We start from the raw sequence: 17,196 nt of genomic DNA, 5'->3' as shown, positions 1-17,196 counted from the left end.
CTCAGAACAGGGCAGCACAGTTTATAAGCAATGAACCAAACCTGAACATGGATGAGGCCAACACCCAAGGATAGCAGGTAAACCCTAGGGTCAGCAGAGCCAGGAAGAAATTACAGATCAGGCCAGCAGTTCTATCCCCCCCAAAAGCCCATAGATATTGTAAACTAGAAAAATCCTTCTGGACAGGCTAGAACTAGAAAACAAACCCAGTGCAGTGCCAGCTACATTGCCAGATAAGGCTTAATCAGACACCATTATGGGAAGGGGTTGATTGATTAAGATCTTATAGGATATGCTATAAGCAATCTTAACAGAGAATTTTATTACTGTGAATGCTCACATTATGAAAGCAGAGTTAGCCCAAATATATAACCTATTGATGCATTTCAAGATAACAGAAAAGTAAGAACAATCCAAAACCAACCCAATACAAGGAAGGACATTATAAAGATCAGAGAAGAAATTAATGAAATTGACACTAAAGTATTACACAGAATCAACAAAACAAAGATCTAGTTCTCTGAAAGAATAAAGAAAATAGACAAACCCTTAGTCAATCTTACAAGAAAAAGGAAAGAAAAGACCCAAACCAATGCAATTAGAAATTAAAACAGTGAAGTCACAACAGGCACTCCCATAATCCAGAAGATTGTAAGTAACAATATAGAAAACCTATACTCCAATAAATTGGAAAATTCAGAAGCAATAGACAGGTTCCTAAATGCATATGAATTACTAAATCTGAATCAAGAAGATATAAAAACCTTGAATAATCCAATAACAGGCAGTAATAAGAAAACTTACTAACTGAAAAAGCCCAAGTCCTAATGGAGTCACAGTAAATTCTATAAGAACTTTGGGGAAGATCTAATGCCAATGGTCCTGAAACCATTTAAAGAAATTGAAAGAGGAGTATTTCCAAAAATATTACTGAAAGCCTCTATTACCCTCATTCCAAACCTAGAGAAGGGTCCAACAAAAAAAGAGAACCACAAGCCAATCTCTTTAGCGAACACAGATGGAAAAATTTTCAACAAACAGAATGCAACAAATCATCAAAAAGATTATGCATAATCACCAAGTAGGGTTCATCCCAGGGCTACAAAGAAGGTTCAACATATGCAAATCAATAAATGTAATACATCACATAAGTAGAAGAAATAACAAAAATAACATGATCATCTCAATTCACACAGAAAACGTCTTTGACAAAGTCCAATATCCATTCATGATAAAAAAAAAAAACCTTAAAGAAAATAGATATAGAAGTACCTTATCTCAATTTTATACAAGCCATGTATGACAAGCCTACTTCCAACATCATAATGAATAGGGAAAAACTGAAAGCTCTCCCTCTGGAAAATAAAAAAAGAAAAAGACAAGGATGTCCACTATCACCACTCTTATTCAATGTAGTAGTCAAAACATTAGCAAGAGGAATCAAGCAAGATAAATAAAAAGGGTATATATAGGAAAGGAAGAATTCAAACTTTAATTATTCATAGACATTAGAAGATCTAAAAACATCCACCAAAAGACTCCTAGAACTAATAACCAAATCCAGGATACAAATCAACACAAAAATCAATAGCTTTCTTGTTCATTAATAATGAACTCAATGAGAAAGTAATTAGGAAAACAATTCCATTCACAATAGCATCAATAAAAATAAAATAATTAGGAATTAACCTACTCGAGGACATTAAATACCTCTACAACAAAAACTACAGAACTCTGAAAAATGAGATTGAAAAAGACATCAGAAATTGAAAAGATATCCCTTGTTCCTAGACAGGCAGAAACAATATCTTCAAAATGGCCATACTACCAAAACTGATATATGTACTGAACTCAATTCCAACCAAAACACCAACAGCATTCTGCACAGAACTGGTGAATACATCCCTAAAATTTATATGGAATGAGAAGAGACCAAAACTAGCAAAAGCAATCCTGAGTAAAAAGAGCAAAGCAGAAGGCATCAAATCCCAGATTTCAAGTTATATTACAAAGCTATAATAATAAAAAACAGCATGATACTGCACAAAAACAGACATATGGATCAGTGGGACAGAACAGAGAATGCAAAAACAACCCCAGGTACATTCAGCAATTTGATCTTTGACAAAAGTGTCAAAAACTTACTGGGAAGAAAGCCTCTTTCATAAATGGTGCTAGAAAAATTGGCTATCCACATGCAGAAGATTGAATCTAGGCCCATATAACTCACCATATACTAAACTAAAACAAAATGTGAATAGATTATATAAGGAATGGGGGGGGTGTTGCTAGCTATTCCTTAGAGAGAGGCCTAATATATAAATATATACAAACACAAAATTAGATCCCCCAAAATAAAACACTCAATCAAAACAATGGGAAACTGAAATGAATAGACATTTCTTAGAAGAAATACAAATGGCCAATAAATGCATGCAATAATATGCAGCATCTCTGGCCATTAGAGAAATGCAAATTAAAACAGCATTGAAATTCCATGTTATTCCCAGGAAGAATGGCTATCATTGAGAAATCAAACAATAGCAAATGCTAGTGAAGCTGCAGGAAAAAAAAGGAACCCTTTTATACTGTTGGTAGGAATGTAAACTAGTACAAATACTATGGGAATCAGTATGGAGATTCCTCAAAAAACTAAAACTAGAAATTCCATTTAACCTAACTATTCCCCTGCAAAGTACCTTCCACAAAGAGTTAAAGCCATCATATCACAATGTGTAATGCATATCCATCCTTATAGAAGCAGAATACATAACTAAATCTTTTAAGTGGCCTAGATATCCATTAGCAGCTGAATGGATAAAGAAAACGTGGTATTTAGGCACAATGGAGTACTATTCTGCCACGAAAGAGGGTTAATTTATCATTTGTAGGAAAATGGATGCACCTTGAGACCATAGTGTTAAGTAAAATAAGTCAGACACACAAGCTTAAATATCATATAGTTTCTTTTATATGAGAAATCCAAAATACAAATAAAGATGAAAGTCAAAATATATGATGGGAAGTAGGGAGATAGATCTTTTGCAAAAGAGAAGGGGACCAAAAAATTGAGTCAGGGGGTTGGAGGAGAGGTGATGAGAATGAAAGAGGAATTGAGGTGTGCTATGTACACATACCAACTTCACACAGGAATGTGATCATTAAGCACTACAAACATGTTCAAATAAAAACCATTTAAAAAGAAAAAATAAATGCAGAAGAAATGTGTGTTATTACTTTCAGTGGCTGTTGTCCAAGTGGTTTCATCAGAATTGATAATGAATATCCAATATAATAAAATTTACTGTCCCTGAAATGTAAAGTGCATTTCTGCATAATTAATTCATGTTCTTAGTAGACTGTGAAATGAGAAATATATTCTAAAATAAACATATTGCCCTACAACCCCTCTACCCCAAACAAAAAAAGAAAGAAAAAATATTTGTAAATGGTGCAAATTGACAGAGGGAGTCTCAGGTGTGGGCACCAGTGAATGAGATGTAAATAACAAGGGCTGAGGATTTAGCTCAGCAGTTCTGCTGCCTGCCTCGCAAGCACAAGGTCCTGAGTTTGATCCCCAGTACCAAAAAAAAGAAGAAAGAGATGTAAATAACTTGTACTCAGGCTAATCTACCTTTGCATTTTCTTATAGATTCTGCTCCTACTTTGCAAACAGCAAAGTAACCTGGTAATTTCTTGCTTTCCACTTGGTGATGGATCAAGGGATTTTTGGCATTTGAGGTCAGGTTTCACTATTTGCTTTCCTCTTCAGTTCCCATACAGACAGGACTTGTTACCAAGGAACATGTTATTTTCTGCTTATTATTCTGTAACTCCACTGGGAGAGACCACAGTGCTACGTAATGAAGTCTGTACTCTGATCAGTGTCTATGGAGGCCTTTGGCAGTGATATGTTTACTCTGTGACTGCTAAAGAAAAGGGGTGTGGCAGCCAAGATTATTCTCTGTTTTGCATATGATGACCTTCACTATTTATGTCAAAGAATTCTTCAAGGGTTTCCAAACTCCATGTTTCCTAGTCATTTAAAAAAAATGTTGATGGGGCCGGGGTTTTAGCTCAGTGGTTTTGCCGCCTGCTGTGCAAGCGCAAGGACCGGAGTTCAATCCCTGGTACCAAAAAAAAAAAAAAAAAAACGTTGTTGATGAACTTGTCACATTGTAGAGATTTTTAATTATTTTAAATGTAGGTGAGTTGCTGTTAGCCTCAAAAACAAGAGAACAAAGTAAAATTGACACTTTGGCTTTGTTATAATCCTCTCTTGCCAGAGGCACAAGACCTCACTAGACAATTACAACATTGCTCGAATAAAGTAAAATACGTAGGATTCTTTTTAATTATACCCCACAGAATTTTATAATCTAGAATTCATCCCCTTTTACCGATGGAATAACTAATGAAAAAAATAGGGAGACTTTAAAACTAGCCCACAATGCACTGCAATTTTTGCAAAGGCCCCTTTGAACAATGGACATTATATATAGCCTCTCTTAGCTGGAGATCACAAATTTTGAAAATCTTCACTAATTTTTTTAATGTTCTCTTTATATTGAATACTTTAATAATATATTGATATTTTATGTATTTGTGGTAAAAGTGACCCACGTAAGGTTTCTTTGGTTTTTTTCTGTTGTTGTTGTTGTTGTTTTTGGTACTGGGGATTGAACTCAGGACCTTGAGCTTGCATGGCAGGCAGTGGAGCCACTGAGTTAAAACCCCAACCCAGGTTTCATATTCTTTTGTAGCTTAATATGTGCTAATAAGTGCATATTTGACAGGTGTCAGGAAAGAAATTTTTAAATAGAAACATCTTTGTTTCATATAAACTAAAAGAGACTCAAAGAAAATTAGTTTAGCTTTGCTAGGAGCTTTAGAACTACATGCTCAGGTATTAGTGATTCATTAGCTCAGTGGTTTTGCCACCTGCTGTGCAAGCGCAAGGACCCGAGTTCGATCCCCGGTATGAAAAAAAAAAAAAAGTTAGTGGATAATAAATTGAAAAGCTCCACTTTCATATGGTAATAAATGTTTTTTTTTCTTCTACTACATAGCAGGCTTTTTATTACACGCTCACACTTCATACTTGCAATAAGTTGTCCTCTGTAATATCTACCCTAGCCAAAGGGTAGCCTAAAAGTCCAGAGCTCCTGGGGATCTCAAGTTGACTGGTGGGTGACAGCGCCAAGATGAGCATCCACTTCGACCTGATTTTATTTATTTTTATTTATTTATTTTATTCTTTAAGTTTATTGGGAGATTTTAGCTATACGATATGGTGACATTAATCATTGAGATTTTGTACCTGTACATGATATATCTTGGTTCCTATTTTTTTTCCCATTCCCTTACCTTCCCTTCAATCCTCCATCCCTCCCTATTTACAAAGAGTTTGTTTCCCTTTTTCCCTTTCTCATATGTTTTCCTTTCCCCTATACCCCCACTTCCCCTTCCCCTTCCCCTTTGGATCTTTTCTTCCTATTTCACCTTATCTATTATACAGTTTGGTCCTCATTTACACTTTCAGTTTTTCACACCAGAGAAACTATTTGGTATTTACACATGTGTGGCCTATTTATTTCACTTAAGAGGTAGGCTTCATGTGCATCCACTTAGCCATAAATGTCTCTAGTTTATCATTCTTTGTGGCTGAGTAGTACTCATAGCCTTCCTGCACATGAACAACATACTCACTGAAAGAGGAACTGGGGAAATAACTCCTTTCACAATAGCATCCAAAAATATGAAATATCTAGGAATCAATTTAATGAAAGAAATCAAAGACCTCTATTCTGAAAACTATAGTACTCTGAAAAAAGAGATTGAAGATGATATCAGAAAATGGAAAGATATCCCTTGCTTCTGCATAGGAAGAACCAATACAATGAAAATAGCCATACATTCAAAACTGCTCAATAGATTCAATACAATCCCAGTTGAAATTGCAACAGTATATTTTATAGAACTAGAGAAAACAATCCAAAAATTCATTTGGAACCAGAAGAGATCTAAATAGCAAAAGCAATTCTAGACAACAAAGACAAGGTAGGAAGTATCACAATCCCTAACTTGAAACTATACTACAATGCTACTGTGATAAAACCAGCATGGTCCATTTTTTTCTTTTCTCATATTTATTCCCTTCCCTTCTTTCCTTTTGCCAACCCTTCATACTTCCCCTTCCCTTTGGAATTTTTCTTCCAATTTCACATTATCTATTATACATTTTGATCCTTATTTATACTTTCAGTTTCTTACATCAGAGAAACTATTCAGTAAAGTCTTTTTAAATATGGAGGATTAGAGGGGTTGAAGGGAGGACAGGGGAACAGGGAAAAAATAAGAACCAAGATACGTCATGTAAAGGCACAAATTCCCAATGATGAAGGTCAACATATTGTATACCTAAAATCTACCAATAAACCTAATGAATTTTTTTAAAAAAACAGCCTGGTACTGTCAAAGAAACAGACCTGAGGATCTATAGAACAGATTAGAAGTTAGAGAAACAACTCAAGACACTCAGCCACCTCATCTTTGACAAAGGAACCAAACACCCTCACTTGAGAAAAGATAGCCTCTTTAATAAATGGTGCTGGAAAAATTGGGTTTCAATTTCCCAAAGATTAAAACTAGACCTATATCTCTCACCATGCACTAAACTAAAATCAAAATGGATCAAGGATCTAAATATTAAAACAGGACCACTAAACCTGCTGGATGATAGGTTAAGTAGAACTCTTGAAGATACTGGCATAGGAAAAGATTTCATGAACAAAACCTCAGTTGCACATGAACTTGAACAAAGAATCAACTGGGATCTCATCATTAAAAAGCTTCCTCACAGAAAGAGAAACCATGAACAGAGTGAAAAGACAACCCACAATGAGGGAAAAATTTTTTACCAGCTGTTCCTCAGACAGAGGTCTACTGTCTAGAATATAAAAAGAACTTAAAAAAAAAAAATCAGACCTCCCAAATTCAAAGACCCAATCCAAAAATGGGCAGCTGAAATGAACAGACATTTTTCAGACAAAGAAGGAGAAACAACAAATAAACATATGAAAAATTGTTCAACATCCCTGGTCATTCAAGAGATGCAAATGAAAACAACACTGAGATTCCATCTCAGTGGAGAAAGAATGGCTGCTATCAAGAAATTAACCAAACACAAATGCTGGCAGAGTTGTGATGGAAAAAGGAACAGTGGAGGACACTGTTGGTGGGAATGTAGGCTGGTGCAACCACTGTGGAAATCAGCATGGAAATACCTAAAAAAACTAGAATTAGAGGTTCCATTTGACCTAGCTATTCTCCTGCTGGGTATCTGCCCAAAAGAATTAAATTCATCAAACCACAGCAATATATATGTACCCATGTTTATAGCAGCACAGTTTATAATAGCTAAATCTTGGAAACAGCCCAAATGCTCATCAACTGGAGACTGGATAAAGAAGATGTGATTTGTTTCTAAAATGGAGTACTACTCAGCCACAAAGAATGATAAACTAGACATTTATAGCTAAATGGATGCACATTAAATTAATAAATGTTTTTTAATTTAAAAAGTTACACAAAAATGGGCAAATGAATTATAAGAGGGGCCAAAATTACTTGACTAGACTATCAGAATTACCTAACAAAATAACTCCTACACTATAGTCCCTATTCACTTGGCTAATGCTGCAGCAACTACCATTGACAATCACTGGACAAAAGAGTTTGTCAAGTTACTTAATTCTTTTTATTCTTATGTCTGTCAGTGGCAAGGGGTTCATCTCTTAAATGTAATCAGATAGTGATAGGTCTCCCACCACCTCAGCAGCTATTATGTATAGTAGCTGCCCTCTTCCTATGGTGCCTTGCCCCCTCCCCTGTGTGACATCATGCCAAGATGGTTGCTCCCACCAAAGAATAAACCCTTCTTCCCAGTATGCCCCTGTTCCCACCTAGAAAGTAACCTAATACTCGCTTACCTCCTAACACCTAGTGACATCATGGGCTCCTCCATTCCCTAGTCACTACCTCATTCAACCCCACCTCTGCCCCTACAAACCCCACCCCAGTCTCTACAAAAGACTCTCCCTGCCCCAGCCATATTGCTTTTGTCTCTCCTTTGTTCAGAGACACCCCGGCAGATCTATTCCCCTAATAAAGGCTTGTTGTGGCCTGGTCTGGTCTTGGTCTTCCGCCCTTTTACCAGACAGATAGGTGCTCCTATATCCCAGTACAGATGAAAGGCTAGGACAGTAAAGAGCCTAAACTAAAAAGTTTTAATGTGTAATTCATATAATATAGAATTTAGGTGCTATGAGTTTCTCAAATGAACAAGGAGTAACTGAGAAAGTTGACAGAATGGAGCAGTGGTTTATGTTGAAAACATGATAGTGAGGAATAAGTTTTCTCCTGCCATGAAGATAATATGCAGCATAAATATTTATATGGATAGCTTGAGGCTACATAGTATCCAAACTAAGGACACTAATAGAATCACACTTTGTGCAGGGCAAATGACTAAATTTAAGGGCACATGAACACATTTTAGAACACTTGAAAGAATGCAAAAAAAACAGTGGCATTGTATTCCAGGAAGGACAATTCGAGCATGGATGGTGGATAATATGGGAAAGAGAAGATCAATGTGGGATATAAACTGTGAGAAGACCCTGGCCAAAGGAGTGATTAAAGTGCATACATAAAGATGAAGAGGACTTGGAACAATAGTTCCCATGGCCCTGGAAAGCATAGTAATAGTTTAGAACAGAATCTGAACAGGTCAACAGTCAACAGACTTAAAAGTAGCTTGCTCTCATAGATGTTTGCTTTGGCCATTCTGTCCCCTCTGCCCCAATAAGATTGCTTAAACTAGGTCAACATGTATTATGTAACAAACCACCCCATTCTGGCCCTAACCAAAATGATACAATATGTTGCAAATGTTTTTTTTTACATCTTTGTTCTCCTGTCTTTGAGATACAAATAAATAACTGCAGAGGTCTCAGCTCAGCTCAGCTGTTTCCCTGAGGCTGTTTCCCTGAGGCTGTTTCCCTGAGGCTGTTTTATGCTGAAGGATTAGCCTCTCTAGGTGCTTGGTGTTTGAACTAAGTCTCATCTCTAAATAATGTTTTCATGGTCTGTGCACCCACAGTCACACACTGGAACAATAAACATTTTCTGTAAATAGTATTTCCTCCCAGAAGGCAAAAATAAGAAGCTATAAATTCTTTTCTCCAAACCACTATGCTCCAAATAAGGAGATTATGCATTTCTTGTCTTCTCCGAAATCTGTCTGCAGGTGGGTTTTGAACCTTGACTGGCTCCACCATATCCTGGAACTCAGGAGTCTGTGAGGCACACTTGGGTGTTGGTGGCTACACCTGAGTTTAAAGAAACATGGGTGAGAACAAGTGGATGAATGAACTAGAAGGGGGAGATTTTACCTCAGAAACAAGAAAACTTCAAATAACAAGAGCTCTCCAAACAGACATAGCACTTTCTGGTCTGTGAAGGAAACCAATAAAATGGCATCTTTAAATTTCCTTTTTTCTTATAGTTCTGTATTTTATTCTCATGTAGAAAGAAATATGTAAACATGATGAAAGTTCATTCCCATAGCCTAGGAAATCTATTTTGTTTGACAAAAAAATACATTTGAAGCTTTACATTTGTACAAAAATATATTTATATCTTTAAAAATGCATATATATTCATACATTTTGTAATTAATATCACCATAAATAAAAACACAATAGTGAATAACGTTTGACTGAAGAGAAGAAACATTAAATGTCAGAAAGGATTTTATAGGCTCTTAAAATAACTTGTAATATTTAATAGATTAAGAGATTTTTCTTCTCTGAAATATATCAACATTGATATATGAAAGAGTAACTTCTAGAGCACTGATGATGCTATAGATGAATAACTCCATATGATTCATATGATGAATATGATGATGAATACCTCCAAGAAAATCTTGTAATTTTGTAGACAAAGCTGGTTATTTATTTTGATAATATGTCGTCTATAGAGAAATAGTCTAATTAGTGGCTACTTTAGTAACTTTTGTAGAATCTTACTCAGGATTCTAAAGCTTCTTCCTCTTTGAGTTTCACTATTTATTATGCCAAATCTTTTTGTGTATCTGTAAAATTCCAGAACCCCATACTCTTGAAATTGCAATTTACTGATTTAGGACAAAAACCACCCTTGAAAAATATGCAATCATGCGCTTGCTGCATACTGGCACATGTAATGAAACATACTTTATAGTTATTATCTGCACTGATTACTGAATTGTATAATGTAGGGAACAGGGAGAGGGAACATTACTAGAACCTCTGCAGTAAGTCCTAGTCTCCTGAAAGCCATGGCAGCACAAGGCAAATTACAAGAAAGGTAGAAAAATGAGACTGAGAAGAACTTGAGCTTTGGGTCTGATCAGTGCTGCTTTGGGTGGCAAAGATGAAAGCCCCCAGTTTACTCCACCTTGTATTCAGTACATGGGGGGAAATAAATGTAACAAATGACTTGCAGAGAGTTCAGCATATCCCTGTAAACAAGATGTAACAATCCAAGAACAATGAGTAGATGTTTGTTCCTCCCAGGATGTTTTCACCTGGTGTAATCTTGTCCTGGAGAATCACAGCATCACTCGGATCATTGAGGTCTCAGTTGTGACCAGAGGCCAAAATGGAATTATGTCTCAGTATTCCATAGCTGGGCTGTAGGCAGGAGAATTAAGCTAACCAAATGATTTTACCTTAAAATTATGTAGCATTGCTCCTGACAGTATAAATTGTTTGAGCTTTTCTCGTTTTATGAGCTTACTTCTATTTTTTCCAATTGTATTTTGGGAATAAGAAGTGATAAGGTCTTTTAAGTAAGAATATTGTAGTGTCTCTCACCTTTAAATCATTCATTAAAAGCCCATTCATAAACTACTCATTTAGTTCACAACTCACATTTCTTTACATTTTAGCCACAGATAAGGCCACCACCACCCATGTTTATATCATAGGTATCTGTTTCTAGACATGATCAAGTGGGCCAGTGTTGGTCACTTGACTCAAAAAGGATTACTGAGAAGAGACAATAATTTGATAAATGAGGAATAACCATCATCTTTCCATTTTGAGCAGAGTGGATCAGAGAATATTGAGAGAGGAAGAGTGTGAAAAGAGCCAGCACTGGATGCCCCATATCCCCTGTAAGCAGCAGTAACAGGAGACAGAGGCTGACTCTGGTGTCATCATCTGCAAACTTCCTGAGGTCCCTTGGCATTTTTGCTTTTAGGTTTCTAAGAGACACAGCAATCTCCTTATTAAAGTATGTTATTCTTTTTTTAGTTTGAATTATTTTCTACTGCATGCATCCAAAGAATCATGAAACAGTGTGTATTTATATAAATATATAAAAATTGTATATTTATATAATCCCTAGAGCTTCACTGAAAGCTTTATTAAATTACATTAGTTGGGCTGGGGATTTAGCTCAGTGGTTCTGCTGCCTCCTTTGCAAGCACAAAGTCCCAAGTTCGATCCCTGGTACCAAAAAAACAAAAAAAAACCCAAAACAAATTAAATTACATTAGTTGATTCAATCCCCCTATTAAAAGAGTAAACTGAGTATCATTCACTTTTTACAAAATATAATTAAACATTATATAAGAAGCCCTTGAGGTAGTGCCCAGCATACACTAACTTAACCCTATGTACATAGGACTGATATCACTGCCCTGCTACAGAGTACATGAATATATAGTATAGTATAGTCTGATTTCTAATATCTGGTGTAATACATGTCACATTACAGGAGTTTAATAAAGCCTTGCTTACTGAATAAATGAAGCTTACAATCATGGTTGATATGCTATAATTAACTTTAGTATATGATTGGAATAAAACTAATGTTCTTTAGAGTTCCAATCAGATCCAGAAAAATATCCCTACCATGTGAATCTTTGAGGTAGTATTTCCAATTGAAATTCATTTTATTCTTAGTTTCATCTTCCATTGCAAAAAAATTTCTCTCAATATATTTTGTGTCAAAGATAGTTATAAAATATATGATCAATACTCTAATTTCTAAATAAATAGTAGAAATATGTAGCCCTACTGAAATTACTGTATGTACATAATTTTTTCTGTGTACCTGATTGTATTTCATCTTTTTTTGTCTCGTGGGATTAATATAATGGGTTTTAATATGAATACCATATGTAAAATCACATAAATTTTGGTCACATATTTTTTTTGTAACTTGAGAGAAAATATAGTCATTTAACCAAGTTTATAAATATATTTCCATAGTAATTATTATATTAATACACTTTTACTTATTTCTCTACAAGGAAAATTATTAAATATGAATAAAATAAGGATTTAGAATTTTTGCTTTAAATATGTTAGTTCTTCCTTCAGTGAATCTAGGAACTGAATATGGGTTTTTGGATTAAAACTTCATGTTATTTCCAGTAATTTTTTTTCATTTTATTTGTAATTGGCACATAGTATCACACATATTTACAAGGCATTGTGTGATGTTTTAAATCATTTACAGATTGTGTAATAATCAAACCATTGTACTTAGAATACTCATCACCTAAAACATTTTCATTTCTTTGTTGTGGAAACATTCGAAATCTTCCCTCTTAACTATTTTGAAATATTCAATGAAATATGCTTACCCATAGTAACTCTTCTGTGCAGTGGCATAGCAGAGCTCTTACTTTTGTACAACTGTCCCTCAGTTCTTGTGGGCCAGCCTTTGCCACTCCTCCCTCCTCCACTCTTGGCTGCCTCTAGCCATTTCCCTATGTTCCTGTGAGGTCAGCATTTTTAGCTTCCACATATGAATAAGATCACATAGTACTTTTCTACCTGTGCTTGGCTTAGCAAAATGATCTCCCACTCCATCCACGTTGTCATAAATGGCAGAATTTAATGCTTTATAGCTGAATCACATACCATCGTGATACCACTTTTTCTTATGCATTATCTGTTGGACTCTGCAGTTGTTTCCACTTTGTGGCTCTTGCAAATGGTGGTACAATAAACATGGAGGGAAAATGCCTTTTCTACATACTGATTTCATTCCCTTTGGCTATTGTCGTGAGCAGGTACCGTGGGTAAAGAGGACTCGGACACGGACGGCAGTTCACACACTTATCATAATTCACTTCAATACAATTACCACACAATATTAAGTCTGCCAATTACCACGTCCCTGTACCTGTACTGCGCAAGTCCTTATGGGAGCGCGACGTTTCCTCCCGTAGGGTCAGAGGGTCCGATCCGTAGAAGAAGGGCGTCGAGTCGGAGTTAGGCTATCCGTCTCTCTGCTTGCCTCATCCTCTGGTCCCGTCTGGTCGGCGGAGACGCTCCTTCCAGCGGGATCAGGTGTGCAGATGTCTCGGTTGGTAATCAGATCAGCAGATTGACTGGTCGACTGGTCGGTGGATGGATCGTCGACTTGCTTGGGGTCTTCAGCTCCTTTTATACTATTCTAACTGGGCGCTTGTGGTATTGGTTCAGACTTATCACACTGTCCATTTCAGGGCGCACCCTGTCCAGTTCGGGGGTACTCCTTGTCCAGTTCAGGGCACACCCTTATCAGTTCCATACCACTTAAGATTCTACTTTCATCACTCTTATGATTATGTCATACTTAGGTTACAGCGCTCTTAAAGTCACAGCACACTTTAGGGTTACAGCACACTTAGGGTTACAGCACACTTAGGGTTATACAATTCCATCTTATTTCAAAGTGTTCTCCACAGATATATACTCAGTAGTGGGATTGCTGGGTCATAAGGTAACTCTACTTTTAATTTTTTGAGGAACCTCAATCTGTTCTCCTCAGTGGTTGTACTAGTTTACATTTCTAACAACAGCATAGAAGGCTGCCCTTTTCTCTATATCTTGATCAGCATTTACTATTGTCTTCTTGGCAATAGCTCTTCTAGTTGGAGTAAAGTAGTATCTTACTGTGGCTGGTGTTGTGCCCAGATTGCAAGGTCCCAAAGACCACCAGGAGGCCATTTCCGATGTAAGCACATGAGGGTCGTTTATTCAAGCTTAAGCAGGGACTCTCAATTGTCACCAACACAGCAGATGGAGATTGAGAGCCCTGAGTTCCAAATTAGCGGGGGTTTTATAGAGGTTACAGCAAGGTTTGGAGATTCTCTACTTAGCAGTTACAATGATTGGTCAGCGCTTAACATGCATGAAGTGTACATTTCTGATTGGGTGAACTCATCAGGGGTAAGGGGTGATTACGTATAGGTTTTACAAAAGAAAAGAAGGACAAAGGTTAGTGGGCAACTGTCACGTATTGATGGTCAGCAGACACGGTGACTAATGGTCACAACCACCCAGCATTGACAGTCAACACATTAACAGACTGTTCCTACAGATAGTGGGCCCAGGATGTTCATTTCCTGGGTAAACAGATGGCTGAGTAATTAACTTAGGGACTTTGGTTTGTTACAGATTGTATCTTTTGTCCTAGATCAAGCACATTTTAATCATTAATGTGAGAGGACAAAGGAGACTACTCCATTTTGGGCAAAAGTGGAGTCATTCTGGTTTCACATAAGCAAAATGGAGTCACTTTGGTCTCACAGCTGGCATTTACAGATATCTACTATTTTCAAAGAAAACTTTATAAATTACTAGATTTTTTGTAGGAAACAGGGGAAGGGGATATTACCAGAACCTCTGCAGTAAACCCTAGTCTCCTGTGAGCCACGGCAGCACATGGTGAATTACAGGAAAGGTAGAAAAATGAGACTGAGAAGAAGCTGAACTTTGGGTCTGATCAATGCTGCTCTGGGCAGCAAAGACAAAAGACCCCTAGCTTGCAGCACTTTTTATTCAGTACATGGGGAAACATGTAACAAGTGAAAAATGCAGAGTTCAGTACTTTACATTGGGATAAACAAGGTGTAAAAAGACTGGGGGCAGTGAAAACCTAAGAACAATGAGGAACTATGCGGATGAAGATTTGGTTCATCTCTGGCTCTCCCACAGGTGTGGTCTTGTCCTGGAGCATTACAGCATCCGGGATCCCTGAGATCTCAGTTGTGACCCGAGGCCAAAATGCAATTATGTCTGGAACGTCCTAGCTGGTCTGTAGGCAGGAGAACTAGGCCTACTCAAATGATTTTTCCCTAGAATTATGTAGCATTGCTCTCAACAGTTTTTAGTATAAAAAATGATTGTTTTACTCAAAAGAAGCTAAAGAGAAAATAAAATGGCACCAGATGAGTTCCTTCTATATTCCAGCATTGTGTTGTATGAAAGGAGAGAAGGTTAGCACTCCCCTTGACAAGGATGGAAGAGGCCCTGTAAGACCGAGGGCCTTACCAAACGCTCTGAAGAGCTGACTGCAGCAAAGAACACCCAGGAAGGAACACACCGGACAAGTTGGAAAGCAAAACAGACCTTTATTAGTCTGGCCAGATGGCACTCTCAAAGCAAAGTAGCTTAGAAAGGCAACTGGCTCAGAGCCCGAGGCTGTTTTTATAGGGGGTTGAGAGGGAAAATTAGCAAGAGAAAAAAATGTTGATGGTCAAAAGATGTTTGCAGATTGTCTTGTAGATATGTGTGTCCAGGAACATAGTTTTGGACAAACAAGGAGTTGGGTAATTCACTTAGGAACTCTATGTTTGTTACAGATTTTATCTAGTGTCCCAGAACTAACAAGCACATTTTAACCATTAACTCGCAATCAGTCACTATGTTGGGGCTGGGGGAGCCTTATGATTACAGAGTTATGTGATCCCACAGCCCTTGGGCCTGACAACACGCATATGGTTAAGGCATTGCCACCTACTTCTATATTCCAGCATTGTGACACATGATTCTACATGTGTGTTTTTATCTTAACTTCAAACTAAGCCTCAGTGACCAGTGCCATCTGTCACAGATCCATCCTAGGAACAACAGATCATGGCCGAGGTCCCTAAGTGGTTCTGAGCATAAGAAAAATCACTATGGAATCCTTTCAATCATGCTCCATCAGAGCTGGTTACTTACTGTTGTTATGTTTCCTCATGACCAATTTATACAGGAAGCAGCCACTGGGTATGGAAGTGGGAGCACTGCCTAAATTTCTCAGTTTGGGATTGGCCAAGACAGACAAGATAGGTCTCAGACGTAAGCCAGTCTCTACCTGTATGTTTTTCATCTCTCCCTAGCCATCCTCACTAACAAGCTATCACTCCTGCACTCTGCTATACCAGCCCAGTGCTTGTTGTGCCCAGATTGTGAGGTCCCAAAGACCACCTCAGGAGGCCGTTTCCGATGTAAGCACACAAGGGTCGTTTATTCAAGCTTAAGCAGGGACTCTCAATTGTCACCGACACAGCGGATCGAGATTGAGAGCCCTGAGTCCCAAACTAGCAGGGTTTTTATTGAGAATACAATAAGCTTTGGTTATTAGTAGCCAGGTGATTGGTTAATACTTAATACATATGAAGTGTAGGGTTTTGGTTGGCTAGGCTTTGGGGGTCGAAGGGGATTACGTATTGGTTTTTGTGAGGGAGAAAGGGGCAAAGATTAACGGCCGGTTGTTACATACTGATCGTTAGCAGACCCACTAACTAATGGCCGCATCTATCTTGTGTGGACAGTCAGCTCATTAACTGCTTATCCTACAGATAGTGTGTCCGGAACGCTCTTTCCCCGGGCACACAGGTGGTTGGGTAATAAACTCAGGAATTTCAAGTGGTGAATTCCTAGTTTAAGCACAAATTTGAGAGAACAAAGGAGACGGCTCCAAGATGGAGTCATTTTGGTCCCACATTCCCCCCTTCTCATGATGCTATAGAGGGCCAATCATGGGCCTCTGGGGGTTAATTCTATCAAGTCGGTAGGAATTGGCTGGTATTGGGACCTGAGCACCATTAACTGAACAGCGTTAATTCGTTTTTTGATGAACGAAACTAGTCTATTGAGTATACAAGGTCCAAAGGTCAACAGTAGTAACACGAAAAGCAAGGGGCCTAGCAGGGTAGAGATTAGGGTAGTTAGCCAAGGGGAAGAATTAAACCAAGATTCAAACCAGTTTTGAGATAGTTCTCTTTCTCGCTTACGTTTGGCGATGCCCTCCCTAACTTTAGCCATGGACTCTTTGACCACTCCTGAATGATCTACATAGAAGCAACATTCTTCACCT

At 37.6% G+C, this 17,196-nt stretch overlaps 1 long non-coding RNA gene and 1 pseudogene across 6 annotated transcripts in view; one reads left to right on the top strand and one right to left on the bottom strand.

The window, feature by feature from the left end:
• LOC101725543 (uncharacterized) overlaps positions 1-14,389 on the bottom strand; it is a 168,819-nt gene extending 154,430 nt beyond the window's left edge. For all 6 annotated transcript variants that reach the window (XR_015441748.1, XR_015441760.1, XR_015441756.1 and 3 more), the window contains exon 1: positions 12,704-14,389. This is a non-coding gene — a long non-coding RNA (uncharacterized LOC101725543). The remainder of the gene's footprint in view (positions 1-12,703) is intronic.
• Positions 14,390-15,306: 917 nt separating this feature from the next.
• Positions 15,307-15,395, top strand: LOC147830276 (U6atac minor spliceosomal RNA; annotated as a pseudogene).
• The last annotated feature ends 1,801 nt before the right edge of the window (positions 15,396-17,196 follow it).

Source organism: Heterocephalus glaber, unplaced genomic scaffold, assembly GCF_053883595.1.
Source record: "Heterocephalus glaber isolate CG9 unplaced genomic scaffold, H.glaber_assembly_v1.0 deba00000281, whole genome shotgun sequence".
In the NCBI taxonomy this organism is placed as follows: domain Eukaryota; kingdom Metazoa; phylum Chordata; class Mammalia; order Rodentia; family Bathyergidae; genus Heterocephalus; species Heterocephalus glaber.
This window is presented reverse-complemented; position numbering and strand designations above follow the sequence as displayed.